The 21,586-nt window shown below is 35.8% G+C and overlaps 1 protein-coding gene across 2 annotated transcripts in view; it reads left to right on the forward strand.

The window, feature by feature from the left end:
* Positions 1-21,586, forward strand: part of f (espin protein forked) — a 487,643-nt gene that overhangs the window by 58,027 nt on the left and 408,030 nt on the right. For both annotated transcript variants that reach the window (XM_085824686.1, XM_085824685.1), the window contains exon 2: positions 18,785-18,908. The gene's annotated coding sequence lies outside the window, so the exon portion shown is untranslated. The remainder of the gene's footprint in view (positions 1-18,784; positions 18,909-21,586) is intronic.

Raw genomic sequence — 21,586 nt, forward strand, 5'->3', positions numbered from 1 at the left:
AATATCGTCTGACAGTCTCTTTTATACCATTCATTTTTCAAAAGCATACTAAACAGCGTTACATTTATTATGCTGTTATTCTGCCTTAAACTCATGACTGTTCTTTTGACGTTAAATTTCTGGTTATTTATTGTTGACAGTTTTTTCTTGTGTGGTGGCAATAGCGAAACCATCACAGATGATATATCGCTGCTAATTTAATTTATTGGAATGGCTACTGTGTTATGGTGGCTATTATTATGACGGTGTTGTTAATGCACATTAGAATTTGATTAATTAAAATCTGTATTTTCCCTTCGACGAGTGGTTAGCCCTGATGCTACCTGCCACTGTTCCATCCTGACCCAGTCAGAGCAGGGAAAAGAAAAATTCCCAGCGGAATTTGTCCTTGTCATTGCCGTTTTATTCTTACATTTTGAGCGCCAACCTTGAGTTCCAGAGATGCAAAAACAAGAGTCGCTAACGGTTAAACAATTTTTCTTGCGAGTTCATTAAAAATTCCGTTACTCAATGTGGATGGATCTTTCCCTTAAACTCGTTTGCCAAGCGACGTTCTCCGAAGCAGGTGTTTGGAAAAATAGGGCTGCTTTCGCATTTGCGGTTACTTAATTACGTATGGAAATGCAGCATATTAATGTGTTTACGCATTTAAAACAGTTGAAAGGCCTTAGAAAGCCCAACGAAATACTACCGCATTTTCGCCATTTTTTAACTAATTTTATCATAGGAAAATAGGCATGAGAAAATAGCGCGAGTCGTTTAACCCTCTGAGCGGCCAGGATCTTCGCTAAGAAAGGACAAATTTCACAAAACTACTATGAGATCAAATTATTTTTTTTGATTTTAATGTAAAAAACTCTCCCTGGATTTCTTTTCTATTGATATATTGCTTTAATTTCTTTGACATTTTATAAGGTATTTCTCCCACTTTCCTTGCGTTCTTCGTGGTGTAGTGGTTCTGCACGCTGGGCCGGTATTCCCGAGGTCCGTGGTTCGATTCCCGGCTAAGGTGGTTGCATATTTTTCATCTCGCTGGCTTCCCCCCCCCAAAAAAAAAGAAATCCTAATGTCTCTACAAGTGGCGCCCGAACTAAAAAAAGGGTTGTGGATGATGATTCTCCGTATCCAGGATTTGGCGGCTAGGTCCCCTAAAAACTAGTCGGCCTTTAAAAAAGGGAGTATATAAGGTATTTCTCCCACTTCCCCTAGCGTGCCTTCGTGGTGTAACGCTAGCACGCTGGGCCGGTATTCCAGAGGTCCGTGGTTCGATTCCCGGCGAAGGCGGTTGCATATTTTTCATCATCTCTGTCTTCCAAAAAAATCCTAATGTCCTCTACAGTGGCGGCCGAACTAAACGGGTTGTGGATGATGATTCTCCGCACCCAGGATTTGGCGACTAAAAACCCTAGTCGCCCTTTAAAAAGGGGAGTATATAAGGTATTTTTCCCACTTTCCTACCATCCTTCGCGGTGTAGTGGTTCTGCACGCTGAGCCGGTATTCCAGAGGTCCGTGGTTCGATTTCTGGCAAAGATGGTTGCATATTTTTCATCTCGCTGGCTTCCAAAAAAAATCCTAATGTCTCTACAATATACATTTTTAGAGATATCACAAAAAATATTTTAGGCCGTATATATTATATCGAAGAATGCGTACGGTGTGATACTTCTTTGGCAATATGAAGCAACTCCAATGATGGAACACAGAAAAAACTTTATTTAGCACTCAAAATGGCGACATACAAAACAAGAAGAAAAAAGAATTCTAACATTTAAAAATAAATTACATTCTTCGTGCGAGAGTCGCACGTGGCACTGGAGCCTGGTTTCAAACACTGCCATTCACAAATACCTTAATGTTCATCTAAGTTATTTATTTTAAACTACATGATTTTAATAATATTTAAAGCTGTTGCAACCGGTCGTAATAGATTGAATGCACACAGAGCTGATGATAGCTTGATAAAATTTATTTTACTAAAAGAATCTGTAAACAGTTCTGGAACTTCCAACAAAAATACTCGTAAAGCTTTTCTCAGTATCACAGAATACGATCAGTGTTACGCTTCAAAGCATTAAGAACGTTAAACACAGCGCAGTGCAAAGCGCATCTCTAAGGCGATATTCTCACGGATATCTGAATACTCGGGAATCAGTTCTGAACTAACATCTGAGAAACTAATTGTCTCTCCGGTTTTACATCTTTTTCCCCGGCCGCCGAACATCTCTTCTCAAAATTCTTCCCCATCTCGAAATTACATGAAGGTAACTGTATATATATATGTGCATACACGTTCCGTCAGACATCTAAGCCGACATTAAGTCCATATCACATATGCTCCTGCTACGCGGGACTAGACTTCGAAAGGGACATTTCTCAGAACCCGCACATTTCCACGAAACCTACGTAGCTAGGTTGCCATTTTTACTTATACAAAGACTTGAACGCCAAACAGTAATCGATTATCGCTCAGATTGGGATCACGTGATCCTTCAGAAGCAGAACTTTCGTTTGGTTAGTTGATCCCTACGCAAGACAGAGCTGCAGACAGAACATTTTAGGCGGAGTTTCAAAATATCTCGCGTAGCCGGGACATCGTTTCCGTAGCTAGGCGGGCTTCCAGCGGAGCTATTTCTTCTAGGAATCCTTCCGTTTAAACCAATGCTACCAGAATCACGTTTCCCAAAAAAGTCGCGTCTAGTGGGGTCCGTCGCTAGATGTGATAACGCCTTTACGCGGCCAATCCAACCGCAGAACCATGCCAAGCGGTTCAACCTTTATCCTCGCATCTTGGAGAGGATTGACGTCATCGCCATTTGACTAAAATGATCGTCAAAATTTGCCACCTGCTAGTCACACGGGCTGCTCATCGTGAAACGACATTACCCAGCAAACCCGGGCGCCACCCCGAGCTACCACAACCTGCCATACCCACGGGCCGATCGATAACCGATTTTTGCTTGGCCTTTAGAACGACCAGGTTCGTTATTTGTATATCCCCGTGGCCGAGACTGCCTAGGTACAGATCCTATCCAGTAGCTCCGCAGAATTCTCTACGTTGACCCCCGGGGGAAATTACTGGAAGGTATATGAGGGCCGGATCCGCCTACAGTTATACAAGGATTGGAGCAAAATGTCGTCAAATGATCGCCAAGTCTGGCTACCATTTGGCGGTTTTTCATCAAATTATGCGACAAAAATTAGTCGCTAAAACCATCTCCATCTTGCCGATTTCTGCGAAATAGCGATTTATTTTAATGTTGATATATATTTCAATAATTCGAAATTAAATTCTCAGAAGAGATGATAGATAATTTAAAAGTTACTTTCTCTTTCTGCTACTTGTTTTTACCTATTTTTTTCTGTTTTTGTCGGTATCAAGCCAGCTGCGTAAGACGCTTTGTCAGTCTAATTACGCTTTGCCAAGTGCAACATATCTGTTTTATATCGCTGAGTTTGTTGATCCATTATTAAGTTCTCACCGAACATGAAATAAATAAATTCGAAGCTCAAAATTCGGGCACCGGAACGTACACATATTCGGGCGGTTTGCTACGTGTATACCAAATTTGGTGGCTCTGAGCGTCGATGTTTTTCAGCAGTGGGAGGAACGTACTATATATATGCATTTTTCATTATTTAGTAATAGAGATAACGAAGACCAGTAAACAGATTATCACTCGCCTATAGAACAAGGTTAGCAACCACTCGCCCTGTGCATTCTCATGTGATCTTTCGATAAAATATCTATAAATTTACTCAGTGATGCTTTACTATCTGCAACTGCAACTGATCCGTAAAGCCTGTGACAATTTTAACCGTGACGTTTTCACAACAGACTGTTTAGCTCAGCTATTCATTCATCCAGATTAATTAAAACTTTGAAAGAATCGTCCATAATCGTTAAGAACTCCAAACTATCCAGATGGGCATGATAAGCTAACGAATCACAAGGAACATTAACTCCAGATTTCAACTAATTGCTTTCGTGTACAAGATTGGAATCTGCTGCGGAAACTCTCTTTAGGGTGGCTGTGCCAAGCTAACTAGGCTGTATCTAGCTAGGCTTGCCTGACGTCCCGCTTCGACCGGAACTGCCTTAGATGGATGATGTGGTCTTTGAGTCCCGGCAGTTTGTCTCGATTATTTGGTAAAGTCGTAGAGACATTAGGTATTTTGGAAGCAAGAGTCATAAAAAATCGTCGGAACTCGAACCACGGACCTCTGGAATTCGCGCCCAGCGTGCTGACCACTACACTACGAAGGCATGCTAAGAAAACGGAAGAAATACAGTACAAAGTCCGTAATCCGGACTCGTAGGGACTTCGGCGATTCCGGATTATAGATCATCAATTTAAATCTGGTAAGATCGCATGCAAAAATTATACAATTAAAAATATGAAACCGTAATTTATGAAATAAAGAGCAATTATGATCGAAAGGGTATCAAAATTTACAAAAAAAAAAAGCTTAATATTTATTTGTTTACTTTATTAAACATTTCTTTCAATGTAAGTTGCTTCGTTTTTTGTGCTAATACTTTCTCTTTAATTCTAAAAACGGACATAATTTCTAGTTCAGTTACAAAGTTCCACTGTTCAAGTCCTGTAACTGCTGTGTCGAGAATACCGACTAACTTGTCAATCGAATTTTTTTCGTTTTCGTTTCGTCTCTTTCACTTTCTTCACTATCGGAAGCGCGCATGGGTAAACGCTTTACGCGCATGCGTACGTTTGTGGCTTTGAGGTCCTGATTATAGACCATTCCGGATAATGGACGTCCGGATTACAGACTTTGTACTGTACCTTATAAAGTTTTTAAGTCGTATTAAAGGTGCAAGAAGTAAAAATACGGTAGCCTCATGTAAAGCGGCATTTTGCCGATTAAAATAGCCCCTAGCCCCTCTGTTGCTCTGTTGCACTCAATGTTACCATTCTAAATATTTTATCATTAGATCTAAGTATTGTATATTCGGGAGTATAACACGCACCTGTAATTTCTAACTCCATTTTTTAATTTTTAAATGCATTCTCTATATAACGAGCACCCTTTTCATTACGAAGAAACCTGAACGATACATGTGTGATACTGTTTCTTCTGATGTCATTCAACTGAAGATTTTTCGCAGGCTTCGAACAGCTCGATTGACAAACGATAAGGGGAAAAATATGTGTGCGGGGAAAGTGCTTGAGGGAGTATTTCAGCAAAAAGGGCTGGTTGTATTCAATGCAGGTTCGCATAATAATGTTGTTCGAAGGTTTCGAGGAAATGGACAACGTAATTTGGAATACAAATGTACTTCCGACCGAATGAATTCGCGGTATAAGGAGTCAGAAGTTTTCTCTTGCTGAAGTCATTTAGTCGTGATTTTCAAGTGAACATCGAAGGCTTTTGTAAATCGCATTTGCTTTAGCTGAAATGCAGCATATCTAGTATTCCTTTTAGTAATACATATGGCTCCTGCCAAACATAAGCGTAGTGCTGGTTTTGATTCAGTTCGCGAATGAAAATGGAAATCGTGCTGCAGTAAGGATGTTTGATATGTGTAAAATCTCCATAAGGATAAGGATAAGGAACGGGGGACGTGGGCACTATGCCTCTACCATACGGTTAATTAGTATAGCACCACGTCCACCATGATCTAGAGAACCCTTAAGACAACACTAATTCAAATACGTGAGTACATTATTGAAAATGAATGATTGATTACAAACAATTGTGGTATACCTTGGCAGTAAAATTGTTGCATTTGTGTAAATAACAAGTTACGATACATTTTAACATAGTACAATGTAAATACGAAGTCATATATGTTATTGCATCAGACTTCTAACAAGTGATATATCATTATACTTAATACATGACACAGCGCGAGGATAAACTCCTGAGGAGAAATCAAACATATAACTATAGAGAGATTATAATATGATAAAAATACGGTAGAGTATGATAAAATCCAGTATAGGATGACAAAAGTACAGTAGTTTACAGCAGATTACAGTAATGATGAATACAAAGGTATGGACTAATATGTTTGCGTTAAAATACGTTGAAAATATTATGCCAGTTAAAAATAGATGTGCATATGACATGATATAGTTTAAACAGTTGTAGTATACCTTAGCAATAAGGAATTGTTGCCATTTGTGTAAATAGCAGATTACGATACATTTAACATAATACAATGTAAATACGAAGTCATATATGTTATTGCATAAGACTTCTAATAAGTGATATATGATTATACTTAATGGATGATACAGCACGAGGGTAAACTCCTGAAGAGAAGTCAAACATATAGTTGTAGAGAGATTATGGGTTGATAAAAATGCAGTACAGTATGATAAAAATGCAGTATAGGATGATAAATAAACAGTAGTTTACAGCAGATTACAATAATGATGAATACATAGGTATAGACTAATAAGTTTGCAGTAAATTACATTGAAAATATTATGCCAGTTAAAAATAAATGTACTTATGACATGATGCAGTTTAGAATAATTTAAATACATAGATGTTTAAATTCATAGACTAAAATAGATGTACATATGTAACATGATACAGTTTAAGATAGTTTAAAATGCACATTATAAATCCATTAAATCTCCATACGTGAATGGAAGAAAAATGATATCGTATCATATTAATTAATATGCCAAATAACGAATATGATTTGCGGAAAAGGGTAATATAATGGCCTATTCTAAAAGAAAGTGTTACCAACTGGTTCCTAGAAAATCACCAAAATCGCTACTAACAGCATTTAAGTACACGTAGAAATCATTATTTTAATGCTCAACTTTTCCTTATTTTTAAATCTATCATTTTTATATATTTACTCACACCCGTAAATTTCGATCTCATTTTTACTTCCTTGTACAAAGTAAAAAGGAAGTATTGTAATCGCGAAAAGCTTCAGCATATTTCAACGAAAATATCCACTTTAACCGCTTTCGAATGCAATTCAACGATGTTTTTGCGTAATATCTATACGTAAGGGCAGAATAAAAGACTCTCTGCCTCCAAAAAAACTAAAAAACTGCTTTGAATTCTGAAGAGAATTTTTCTTGGCGTCTGTACGAACGTATGTACGTTCTCGCATAACTTAAAAATACGTGCGTACGTATCTCGCATAACTTAAAAATGAATAGCCTCAGAACGATGAAATTTTGTATATAAGACTACTATAACATGTAGATGTGTACCTCGTATTTTGGTTTCAATCGGCCGCCCCAGACGTATATAAATATATTTATAAATATATCCACTCTGTTACCCGGCTCAGTGATCTCAATTTCTTTACTCTTATATGTTTGTAAATTGTACATTTTTTGCTTTAAAAATATTATTATTTTTTGCAGACTGTAAGAGCAATTTTATAAAAGTAAACTTGAACTTTCGATTATGTCAAATAGAATTTCCGATGCTGGAACTTCCAAAGGATCTACAAAACAAAAGTATGTTTCGATGTCCAACAAACAAAAAGTGGAATTGCTGCAAAAAATGGATAAAGACATGAAGAATGTGACAGAGAGGTTTGTGAAAACGAAAAAATTTCGATTGACAAGTTAGTCGGTATTCTCGGCACAGCAATTAACGGGACTTGAACAGCGGAACTTTGTAACTGAACAAGAAATTGTGTCTGTTTATAGAATTAAAGAGAAAGTATTATCACATAAAACGAAGCAACTTAAACAACTTACATTGAAAGAAATGTTTAATAAAGTAAACAAATAAATATTAAGCTTTTTTTTGTAAATTTTGATAGCCTTTAGATCATAATTGTTCTTTATTTCATAAATTACGATTTCATATTTTTTTAATTTTAGAATTTCTGCATGCCATCTTATGAGATTTAAACTGATGATGTATAATCCGGAATCGCCGAAGTCCCGGCGAGTCCGGATTAACGACTTTTGACTGTATTACAAATGTGCGTTATACGCCGAAATATACGGTACTCTGAATGTTATTTAGATGTCCCCCCCCAAAAAAAAATGACGACAGATGTCTTTCTTAGATTAAACCTATAAGGTTCTCCTTCTTTGAGTCTTCGTCGCGTAACAGTAGCACACTCGGCGCGTATTCGAGAGGTCCAGGTTCGAGTCCCTTACAAGGGCACTGGACATTTTTCACATCATTCTGCATCAAAATAACCTAATGTATCTACAGTGGCGTCCGAACCAAAAAAAAGGTGGTGGATGATGATTCTTCACAACCAGGATATGGCGATTCGGTCCTCTCACCCCCATTCGCCCTTTAAAAGGGGGAGTACATGAGATGTTTTCTCCCTCTTTTAAGCATACCTCCATGGTGTAACTGTTAGCACACTCGGCGCGTATTGGAGAGGTCCAGGTTCGAGTCCCGCCGAAGGCATTGCTCATTTTTCATGTTTCCTGCTTCAAAAATCCTAATGACTTTACAAGTTGTATGAAAACATGTTTCAGCGGAGCTGAATCTTTTATCTGGATAAACAACACTGAATTAAGATGGTCTGAAATTGCAATTTCATACGAAAAAAAATCAACGAAACTGTCACAAATAATGCAATAATTCTGAAATAGTTACGAAATTTAAAAAAAAAAAAAAAAAAAAAAAAAAAAAAAAAAAAAAAAAAAAAAAAATTGTGATGAAAATTAGATATATCATTTCAGTCATATAAAAAAATTTCATTCTTGAATTGAGTGCAAATAATAAAATGCATTTTCCTCATGCCAGGAACATCGCTACCAGTCGAAAGAGTATTCATATATCATATCGTCTGAGGAATCTACCGTAGAAGATTTATAAAGCTGCAAAATTTACAGCGAATTAAACTGCAGAGATGAATTTTTCGATGTCATTAACAATAACAAATAAAATTCAAGTATGATAGAACAATAAAACTGTTAGAGTAATTTTAAACGAAAAAAGGCGCGCCTATAAAGTTTCTATTAAAAAATTCAATTTTTTTTCTAAATTTGAAAAATTTCAGGTTATAACGGTCTGCCAAAAGGATTCGCTAACCCTCTGACTACGAATTTAAAAGAAAAATTTAAACGATTTTCTATCCAAGTGAACAAAATATGTCATAAATAAGGTAAATTTAGCATTTGGGATTTTTTTGACAAACTATTTTCAAGCCAGAAGCTGGGACATGTCCCAGCCCTAGTTAATTGTGGGATATATATGTCCCACACGTAGCGATCAACTAAGCACACCTATTTTCTTCTGGAAAACTTTAGTATATGAAATAGATTTACGTCGTATCATAGAGGGTAAAGCATTTTTTGCATAACCCAACACTACACATTGGGCAACTCATATTTGTTCTTTTTTCTAAAATCATTTGTGTACAGCGAGCACAACGGCGTCTTGATTTTTCAACTATTGGAAGATGATCCCCAACGTTCAAGAAATTCTTAACAGTCTTTGACCCAGCAGTAATTTTAACTTTTCGTGGAACATGTATGTCCCGCTAGTAGTCAAAGGGTTAAGGTTTTTTACCTCTCGCTGAGTTCGCAGTCTACCAGTCTGCTGCCCCGCTCACTCCTACCAGCCCCCCCTTTTTTTTTGTCTTTTTAGCTTTATTATTAAGCATCATTTTCTTCGCACTTACGGCATATACAGTTCAACAATATATTACAAAATTTTAAAAGCAGCATGGCAGTATACGGTTATAAATCCCGAAGCAGTATTCTGTTTTTTTTTTTTTTTTTTTTTTTTTTTTCCCAGTCTTGGTTTATCATAACAGTCTTTAGTTTTCTTACTAAGATGACCTTACAAAGCTTGTTTTTGTCTTTTCATTATTAACGTTTACTTTTATTTATAAATATCACGTTCTTGGCACTTCCACATAAAAAAAATTCCGTACAGCAGAAAATCGCAAAATATTTCAAAACAGCATATCTTTAGAATTTCGGGCAGACATTCTCGCGCGCTGTAGGTAAAAAAGCTTACTCCGTACAATGTTGCCATTGCTTGCTTTGAAAATCGTTGAGTTCGTTAATCAAAAATTCATTAAAATTTTACAAACTAGGAAATATAAAATTATAATTTAAAAATTCGTGCGTCACAGTTCAGGGACACATGTTCGGGTGGAGGTCTGCGCTATTCAAAATTTGGTATCTCTCTAGGTACCGTTGTTTTTTCACAATACGAGAAACATACATATATTCATGCAGATTCATCATTATTTAATATCTTTAAATATAAGGCAGTGCGATAATATTTGGTGGCAACAATTTCAAAAGTGATTCACGGCATCCTTTCTCGTCAAAAAGTTCTTTATTTAGCTTTTCAATCATAGATGTTTGGACCAGTAGGTTTTATTGTACGTTGTGAGTATATTGCCTAAAATGTCCCTGCTTGAACAATGCATTACGGTAAGCCAATGCTGCATTACAGAAATCTTTCTTTCTCAGGCACTGCAAAACAAAACGCTTGAGTAATCACGGAGATCTTCTTCTTTATAATGCATATCGCCTTTTGTCATTGAACATAAGTTAAGGATTTGATATCCGTAGTTAGTTTTAGATATCCCTAGATAATAAAAGACATATCTTTTATTTTTAGGCTTAAACGATGCGCCTTGTCAAGCAGTTGAGAAGTGACGAGGGGAATGATTGATATTGGTTATTACTTTTAATTAATTGTGTTTACATGTTTGAGAAAAACACAATAAAAAATAGGAAATGAGATTTCCTGTCAATGATTCAGAACAAAGTGAAGAAAAGGTCATGATCAGCTAACTGAAACGTTATAGAACTCGAATGGCTTACGCGTGAATCAGCACAAGTTACATAGCTACTTTAGAAATATAAACGTATACCTGATGGGCATTCTCATCTCAGATACGTAACACATGGCGTTAGAAACGTATTTTGCGAATGTAAATAATGGTATACGTCTTCATAAAATTTACTAGTTCGGTATATCATAAATTATTGCATTTTCTCTCGCATATTCCCTCGTAACTTTTTAGAGCTAGATTCTGATTTATTTTTTTAAATATTCACATAATTTTCCTCTTCTTTTATCGTCCATAGGATCTCCCACTGAACGCTAATTAGTCCAAAGAGCAAATTTTCCCAGAAGGGCTATAAATTTCGTTTTGGCATTTTGCCTTAATTTGCTATAAACGGCGAACCACGTTTTAAATTGTTGCCACCAAATATTATCGCCCTGTCTTATATTTAAAGAAATTAAATAATGAAGAATCTGCAAAAATGTATGGATGTTTCTCACATTGTGATAAAACAACAGCCATCAAATTTCTAATAATGTAATCCTCCGCCGAATATGTGCATCTGGAAGACCTAATTTGGAACTTGTTTTATTATCTATTTTCCTATTTTGTAACACTTCAACGAATCCTTGATAATCAAAGCCAGCAGTGGCAACACTGTACGGAAAGAAGAAAAAAAAAAAAAAAAAAATATCTCCAGCACTCGAGACTGTGTATCGGAAATTCTAAAGGAACTTCTCTTTTATATATTTTGTGATATTACTGTTGAAGTGAATTCTATGGTTTAAGTGCGAAGATTTAGTATATAGAGATAACGCACAAAACGTTAAAAAAACGCCCCCCATCGAGCGTAATGTAAAATCTGAAATTTCAGTTTTTTTTTCCGAATTTATTTTGATTCTTTAGCGAATTTATCTTTGAGTTCGCGACTTTAGTTAAAAAAAATTTATTCTATAATATTTTCAGGAGATTAACAAATTTTTTATCTTCAGTAAGTGAATTATTTTCTATATTTTCGTATACAAACGTACGGTACTTCTGCAAATCGGCAGCGTCTGTTGTAAATGATTTATTTACATTATTAATTTGTGTTATCTTTTATTTATAAATGACGTGGAATATTAAGCCTAATATGATTACTTATAAAATGTTTTTCTTCCACCAGACGGTCCTTTCGGCGTAATATAAAATCCGAAGGCTTTCAGATTTTTTAGTACTCATTTTTTTTATTGATTTTTATTTCAAAACATTTACTTTTTAAAAAAATTCTTTATCAAATTCCTTCTAAAAACGTGTGAACACTATCTGTACAAACTGTTGATGCTTACTTCCAGTTCGATTCTTTTTTATTAACTGCGGAGAATACAGACTGTTAGCATGTAAATGTATTCCCAAATAAAGCAATTCTCAGAGTAAGAATTCGTATCTGAGGAATTTATCTTTTGACAAGGCTAATCACTTTCGTATCTTTAAATCTTTGAATATATTTAGATCACAATTAGCGCCATTTGCAAATTTTCTGGGGCGTTACTCCGGTTTGTTTTTAATCGTATTGAAAATAAGTAAAACTGGACTAATAAAACATTAAAATCGTAAACCTTTTTTCTAAATTGTTGCCATAATCTCTACATATAATAAAAGAAAGAGTCTGTCTGTGGGTGTGTCTTTTGTTCGTGCTGCCCGTAAGCTAACAGACCCACGGCTACGAAATTTGGTATATAGGTGCATCTAGATAAGAGCCAGTGCACCTCGAAACGATTTTTTCGAAATTCGAATTCGAATTTTTCTTATTTTATGTTTTGTAACGAAATCGCGTCATTTTGAGACATAATGGGATATAGGAAAGCGAGATTTTACTCTACGCACTCCGTTTTCAAATCGTCATGAAACGTAGGCACTTAGCTATTTTACAAACTTAAAATAAATTTCGTGTTTCAATAAATCGATTGAATACGAATTTATTTAACAAAGTGAGTTTAACACCTTTTCAACGGGATTTTTTCTAAAAAAGTTTATTTTTAAAAATGTACAGTTTATTTTTCTTTGATTTTTCGACACGTTAAACTTTCATCCTTGCGACTGTTTTTACAAAAAGAGCTTTGGAAAAAGGATAATATTTTGTCTTTTTTTTAAAAAAATTAAATGAAGCTTCCGAGTACACTTCTCACTTCTCACGTCTTTAAAAATGTGTTTTTGGCAACAATTTTCCTTTCTTATTAATGCTGATAGATTTTTGATGAAATCGCATCATTTTGAATAGTTTCATTCTTTTAGAAATATGGGTTTGGCAACAATTTTTCATCGTATTTCTTATGTCACTGTTTTTAAGAGATTGGCATATTTCGTTGTCATTTTTTTATATATATAATACATTTTTATTGATTTTTTTTTGATAAATTTGTTCTGCAGAGTAAAATTCTGCGCGGAATTTTTTGTTTTTTGAGTTTCTTTGATGCTATTTTTTACTTATTGATGCATGATTTTTTTCTTTAACGGAAAGTTGGTTAATTTTTTTATATATAATATAATTTTTTAAAACATTGTGTTTTTTTTCCGAAAGTTTTTTTCAGAGTAAAATTCTGCGCATTTTTAAAATTTAACGTTTGGTGTTCCTTTCAGACGAAGGCTGGCAGCGTACCTGCTAGTAATTAATATTAAAAAATTTGATAGTTTTCAGATTCTGTATCATGCCCAAATGGGCTTATTTTTAACGTTTTATGCGCTACCTTTATTTATTAAATATTATGTTCTTCGTACTTGAAACATAAAATTCAATTCAATAGTAGTATCGCAAAGTAAGTTAAAAGCAGCATATCTTTAGAATTTCCGATACACAGCCTCGTGCGCTGGAGATAATTTTTATTTCTTCCGTACATTATAACCATTGCTCACTTTGAAATCGTCGAATTTCGTAATAAAAAATTCCTTAAAGCTTTACAAAAAATGAAATCGATAATAAAACAAATTCCAAATTTGGTCTTCCAGATGCTCATATTCGGAGGGAGGATTACGTTATTCAAAATTGGATGTTTGTTGGTACTGTTGTTTTATCAAAATGCGAGAAACATGCATACATTTATGCAGATTCTTCATTGTTTAATTTCTTTAAATATAACAGAGGACGATAATATTTGGTGGCAGCAATTTTAAAAATGAAACGCCGTGTATAGTGAAACGCCACAAAATGCCAAAACGAAATTAATAGCCCTTCTGTGGGGTATAACGCCGTTTGGGCTAAAAATAATGTTAATTAACTGGAAATATATTCGGGGGCCGCGGGGGATTAGTTTGAGACTACTGGCGCGGGTTATTTCCTAAGCCTAATTTCGCCATGTTCATTCTTCTACCGCCATTGACATATGAAATAAATACTGAATTCGGAGAATATTTACATTATGGTAATTTGGCGATTTTTTGGCGAACATTTGGCGACCAACCCTGCTACAGCATCCTGCTAGTTTTGTTTTGGACGCCATTTTGTTTTCGCAAACTAAAAGCATGTTTTTTTTTTTTTTTTTACTCAACATTTTTTCCAACAATCTGCTAGCTAAATTACGCTTATACTAGAACTTTTATGGAACAAAAATGCTTAATCATGACGAGGATTATGTGCAAAATTGGGAGAATGTGCAGAATCGCAAACTGCTTGCCCCACGTTTTCAAGAATTGCACATACACGATATCCATGTACACGTCGACCTATTTTCACTTAAAAAAGCATCCCAGAATTGCGCACAAAAATGGCATTGCGCACACTCTTGACTTTATGTAAACATCGACCTATTTTCACTTAGAAAGTCAAAGAAAATTGACAAAAATCCAATTCTGCTTACTCTTGTAAAAAGCACCAAACAAATAAGTAAGCGATTCTGCACTTTAGCAGCGAAATTGTTTCTAAGTGCTTATTAGCTAAAATCACGATCGGAATTTTCAGGCCCACCAGCAGCCGAGCGGTAAAGTCGCTGAACACTGGTAGTTCGGTCCGAGGTTCGAATCCCACGAACGGGTGGCTGCATGGGTGTTTTCGTGGTTTTCCCCATGTGTAACGTGTATACGAGCCAGTTTCCCTTAGAAAGTCCTCCACGAAGGGATCCCTCCCCTTAGGCAGATAGCCCTAGTGAGCTTTGCCATAATTAAATACACCACCACAACACCGATCGGAATTTTCCGGAAAATGTCACATTACATATCTCATGATCTCTCATTTCTCTGAGGCCCACCAGCGGCCGAGCGGTAAAGACGCTGAACACTGGTAGTTCGGTCCGAGGTTCGAATCCCGCGAACGGGCTGGCTGCATGGACGTTTTCGTGGTTTTCCCTTGTGTAACGTGTATACGAGCCAGTTTCCCTTAGAAAGTCCTCCATGAAAGGCATCCCTCCCCTTAGGCAGATAGCCCTAGTGTGCTTTGCCATAATTAAATACACCACACCACCACACCACATTTCTCTGAGACAAAATAATCTGTGATTCGAACTGTGTGTACTTCTCAGATTATTGCTAAAGTCCTAGCTAGTAACCTTTATCGCCTTACCAAAACGTCGCCAAACTACCTGTTACCATATTCTAAAGATTAGCCCTGAATTCTATTTCTCAACGAGGGGATGAATTTAAATAAAAGCGTAATTAACAAGCACAAATTTCACAATCACGATATCGATACTTTACCGGTTTAACCCATTTCTCTAATTTACGTTTCCAGTAATGGCCGTATCATTAAAACCGCTTGCATGACAACATCCATTAGCGCAGTTCACTTTCTTCTGCCTTCTTGGAATCGGTGACTTTTTATTGCTATCTGCATCTCGGGTTCCTAAGATATCTACGGATCAATCGTCGGTGAAAAATCACTCAACCAGGAAACAGCATAGATCAGAAACTAATAGCTAGTCGGAAAGATAATAGCAAATTAGTGTGTGTGTGCTTAAGTCTCACGATAGAGAATCAACTGGCGGATGTTGAATTTTGATGCTTCACTAGTGATATACTGTCTCCGTTTAGGAGGATTTGTTGGGATAAGTCTTCCATGAAATTAAAAAAACCTGTTGTTTCTCTCGACGCATTTATCGCAACATGTGAATTAGCGACTCAGATCACGATAGATATTAATACGATTATGTTCTGTTAAGAACTGTAATTTAGAAGGAATTCCCCACCGTTAGACAAAGCTAATTTTGGAAGTACGATAAGACGAATATCGGCTTCCCAGAACGGAACCGCTCGAAAAAGTAAACATTCATAATTAAATTTTTATCTCAAAAGGGCTATTAGTCTCGAAACACGATTTCGCGTTGTTTCACTTTTCATTCGAGTCTGTTGTCATCCGGAAAAATGTGAGATATTCTTTTTTGTCATAGATTGGATGCACGCTGATTTAATGAAAGCTTGATAAAATTTGTTTTACCAAAAGGAACACTTTTCACTTCTGGAACTTACCACAAAAACACTCGTACAACTCTGCACAGTATCACAGAGTTCAATCAGCAGTTATTTTACTTTAAACCTTTCCACTGTTTGTATGACCTTCCGCATTCGATGGCTTTCTGATGCTTCTCTCCACTTATCCATTTGTAGTACAAATTTTAATTAATTAGAAGTTAGTCGCGAGAAACGTTGCCAGCTTGGCGATATCTCGCCAAGTTACCGGGATAACCACTGATTCAGTGTTAAATGGACTTGCCCCTGCATTCTTTTCCGGAAAAGCTTCGCTTATTTAGATTTTCATGTTACACTGAAAAATATAACAATTTCACACATAATTTCGCTAAAATTATATATATATATATATATATATATATATATATATATATATATATAATATATATATATATACACACAATTTGTAACAGTATTTATCTTTCAAGCAATTTGTCTGTTACAGATTAACCAACTGAAATATTTCAAACAAGAGATGCGCCCACCAGCGGCCGAGCGGTAAAGTCGCTGAACACTGGTAGTTCGGTCCGAGGTTCGAATCCCGCGAACGGGCTGGCTGCATGGGCGTTTTCGTGGTTTTCCCCATGTGTAACGTGTATACGAGCCCGTTTCCCTTAGAAAGTCATCCACGAAAGGCACCCCTCCCTTTAGGCAGATAGCCCTCGAGGCTTTGCCATAATCACACACACACACAAACAAGAGATGCAGTTCTTAAGCTCATTACTTTTTCCAGTTGAACCAGATTAATTAAAATGAAATCTCGTTGAATTTATGATATATCTGATTGAAAATATTCAATGTCTTATATTAGAAGAAAAGAGGAGAAAAAAATGTGTGGGTGGCGTGGACGCACTCAGCTGTTTATTAATGTTTAACTACTTTTTACTCGAAACATTGTGCGCAGGGAAGTTTTTGAGTAATCAGGCAAAGCAAAATCGATAGTCCTAAATAAAACCCACGTCAAGCACAAGAGTTGTTGCTTTGTCCGATTTATGTTTATTTGGGCGTTTTCTCTTCTGTCTTGATTTTTGATTCCATTCATGAGTTGATTTATTTTGTTAACTTGACTGGTCATTGTTGTGCAAAGTTTATGTTGTAAATAAAAGATTAAATTAATCGGTACATCTTTGTTTGATGTTTATATAGTATTATTTAATCTTCATTTAATCTTATTGTCAACTTCCCATTAATTATCTGTTTTATAATTATCTTATCATAGCATATATATACGGGATATGTGTTTCCCTTTTCTAAACTGTATGGAAAAAAATAATTGTACTTTTATATGCTGACGGACAAGATAATAAATATTGCGCGACATGCTTCGAGATATCCCCCCCGCCCCGTTTTTTAAAGCATGTAGCACAGTGCGTTAGGAAAACGGGAAACACCCCCTAGAATTAAAGGATCTAGGCGTTACTGGGAAGGGCACCCAGACCTGGCTTGCTGGAGGCTGCCTTATACGATTAATAGCCCCAACCCCTAGAAGCGATGTCACTGTGTATACTGTTAATTTTCCCCCAAGAGTCTGTCTAGATATTGACCTAGCCAGAACATCGGCATTGCTCCCAGTCTACCCCTTGGGGGGGGGGGAAGAGAGCAAGTAGTACAGTCATTTATTTCTGAGCAAGAAACAGGAAAAACTAGCAATGCCTCACCGGGATTCGAACTTCTGATTACTAGCCGGACGTTCTTGCGGTTACGCCCGAAGGAACGCGGTAGGGAAAGAGAAAATTTCTCTACATTCTCCCCCACATAAATGGCAACTGTGAAGGCAGTAGACCCATCTTCTAACTCCGATGCCGTCGAATTATTGTACATCACATTTTAGTACGGACCTCACTTGTAAAAAAATTAGGTTTTATTTCGAAGCAGGAAAAATCAGCAATTTTACGCTGGGATTTGAACTCTTTACCTCCCGATTGTGTTTCCAATTACACCACGAAGACACGCAGCGAGGAAAAAGTAAATTATTATGGCTTGGATACATTTAAATGCATTTATTTGATCAAATGAATTTATGTCATGAAAAATGTCAGCGGATTCATTGAATTTGACGTGGAATGTTATTGAGTGGGTTCTGTCAATGGTTAACAGTGGCACACTGCCACTAAATTTTCCTTTTCCTTCCAAACTGGGAACACAGCAATAATTATACTTCATTTTGACTTGTAATACGGATTACAAAATGCGCTTTGTTGCCGACAAATCAAAGGAAGTCTGCCGAGGTCAGTAATGAAAAACGTTTAACTCAGAGACAGCTTAAGTCGTGACTAGCGAGTTAATGATCTCCCGCTAAAAGAGAGTTTTAAAAAATCGAAAATGTAGATCCATTTTCGCCCTCCAGGTACTTCTTTTCATTCTCGTGTGTCGTGTATGTGGGGCAGTGAAATTTAAAAATTAAAAAACACCACCATCGTGATGAAAAGTGTTCTTCTTTGTGTCACATCATTCTTGTTATAGTATTATTTTTATCGTGCTGCGCATGCAAAGGAGTCGAATATTCCAGTTCGAAACTTTTATCTCGCAACGTGCTGTAAATTTTATATGGGTCTTGTAAAAAGGGTGGAATTTATGATCTTTTGTATTTATTTTACATACGTTTTTCTTTTTCTGTTTTCCAGGTACGGCGTCAATCTTATTTGGATAAGATTTCTGGTATCAGGATTAAGAAATTCAAGCTCAGTGAAAATGAGCGCTGATTAGCTCTTGTCGCTGTCCTACAAAGTACCGATTGTGTTCTTTCAGGTAAGACGGTTAGAGTAATTTTGTTTTGTTTTGTTTGTTTGTTTACTCGTGTTTGAATTTGTAGTTTTCATGTTGCTAGGCCACTTAACAATAGCATTGCCGATGCCGTAAAAATGCTCTTACGAAACATTCTATTTATGTCATCTTGAAATGCTAGTTTTGTTTTCACAATCAGAGAGACTTAGCTTTGCCTTTAATTATCGAATGTTTACACAGTTTTAGAAGGATTTCCATAAATAATTTAATAACAAAAGCAAAACTGTGGAATAAAAATTTCTCGCAACAGCTTATTATTTGAAATTAGAAATATCGTCTGCCGCTTTTAAATGTATCCTTTCAAAATGTCGTATCTACTAAATAAGCTGGGAATGGAAGGGTAAGTTTTGGCAACAGAAATATTCCTGTTCCGTGTTTCAAAAACGTTGTCAAACGCACGGTATTGAAATTTCTAATTCCAAAACTAAGCGACGTTATTAATTGGACAGGGCAAAAAACTTCTACATGAAAAGAAGACTAAATGAATACCCGAAAAAATGACGAACTGTTTCTAATGTTTCCAAAGTTTAATTATTGGTAGCAAAAGTAAATCCGCCCAAGCAGAAATCAATTACAAAGTCTTTAAGCAACAATAATAAAATAATAAACCAAGATTTGTAAATCGGCAGCAACAATAATAAAATAATAAACCAAGATTTGTAAATCGGCATCAACAATAATAAAATAATAAACCAAGATTTGTGACTTAAAAAAGCTAGTAAACGTAATGTTCGCCAGGTTTTCCCGAGGCATGTGGCTCGACGCAAAGCAGTTTCTAGAACCCTGTATGAAAACTATTTAGCAGGAGATAAATGAAAATGTGATGTAGCCGTTCCTCAATAGACACTAATACCGGCTAGCTTTAAAAGGATTTATTAACAGAGCACACGGGAACGGTTACAAACAAAAGAAATATACGTAAAAATGAAACATATACCAAATGGAACATCAAACATTAGACTAACAGAGACATAGTAAACTATCAACATGGCGGCTGGAGGTTGACTGACGTTTTTTCATATTGCCACTAGATGGCGTTTAAATAAAATAGTTCGGTTACAGTTCAGGAGTTCATGGCGTTGAATAAAATAGTTCAATTACACTTAAATAGTTCTGTTACAAAAATACATTGTGAACCTTGATGAAGCATAGTTTTAACCAAATGACTCCAACAAAAAAAATGTCTGTTTATTATCGAAAAATGCATATAAAACCTGGTTCCATCGATGCAAAGAAGAGTGGAAATCAACTCAATGTATTATGAAGAGAACATTTTATGTCCGACATTTTTCAGAAGAAATCGCATTTCTTCACCCCATTGACTTTGAAATAGTCAACGAGACAAAGCAATAAGCCATACTTTCATAATTAGCACTGCACTGCGTTCCTTGGAAAAGTGAAGACTGATACAGGTATTGCATATGTATATTTTCAAAGTATTGCTGCGAAGTTCTCTGACGGTTCACCTATGTTCTATTGCGAGTATGGTGTCTTGGAAAGGGCTCTTTCTAAGCGAAAACTGACCACGATGGATGGACTCTAAAAATCAAGGAAAGATGAATCGAAATTAATACACATGGAAATTTTACGAAAAGCCCTTCTGTCATAGAAATTAGATACTGACTTGCAGTTCAGAAAAAAGCTATCATTTAATGAACATTTAAAACAATTCTCTTTACATTTTAAAACATTCAGCGACTCCTAAATCGTCCTAAAATTTTGTAAGCACCCTCCGTACTTTTAGGAGTATCACTTTTCACATCGAAAGTAAATCATATGTACTACAAAAGTTGCCCAACCTTGTGCTACAGAATCGTCCATAGAATCAGTTTTGCTGTAAATATCTGTAAATATTTAAATTCTATTAATAGCGGTTATTTTTATAACGCTTATGAAATTAAAAATATGTTATCGAGTATTTGCATTTCGGAAAATAGCATATCCATTAGAACATAAACAATGCTTAACACTTCGGCGTCGAATTATTTTTGCGATATATGATTTTTCAAATAACTTTCATAACGGTTATAATTTATCCTCAATTTTGTGTCAAATCGCATTTTGCCATGTGCAGCTTACTTTAGTAATGTTTATAACGCTAAAAAATATAACATTGTTGAACGCTTGCTTTTTGGGCGATAACGTATATCGTTTACAATGCATATAGAGCTTAATTTAAGGTCACTTTTGCTTCAAATCACTTTTCAGATAACACGTGGATGCTTATAATGCTTTTTAAACATTATAAGCATCCACGTGTTATCTGAAAAGTGATTTGAAGCAAAAGTGACCTTAAATTAAGCTCTATATGCATTGTACTATATGCATAATGTTTAAAAAGCATTATAAGCATTCACGTTTATTGCTTTTCCTGCAATAACGTAGATGACTCATAACGTCTACAACTTATTGTATGTAATTAAAACCCTGTGGTCCGACTTTCAAATCAATCTTTTGATATATTTATTTGTTGTTAAAACTTTGTATAATGTAAAATAATTTAGCACATTAGTAATTAAACTATTAAGATATCTAAGAATATCTGCAAGCATGAATTAAAGATATGCGTTGCATAAATCGTTAGATTGTAGAGACAGGATATTTCGAAGCAAGAGAGATGAAAAATGAGCAATGCCTTAGCC

The sequence above is a fragment of the Stegodyphus dumicola genome, chromosome 10 (assembly GCF_044657685.1).
Source record: "Stegodyphus dumicola isolate Sdum_Otavi_A_Nest chromosome 10, ASM4465768v1".
NCBI lineage: Eukaryota > Metazoa > Arthropoda > Arachnida > Araneae > Eresidae > Stegodyphus > Stegodyphus dumicola.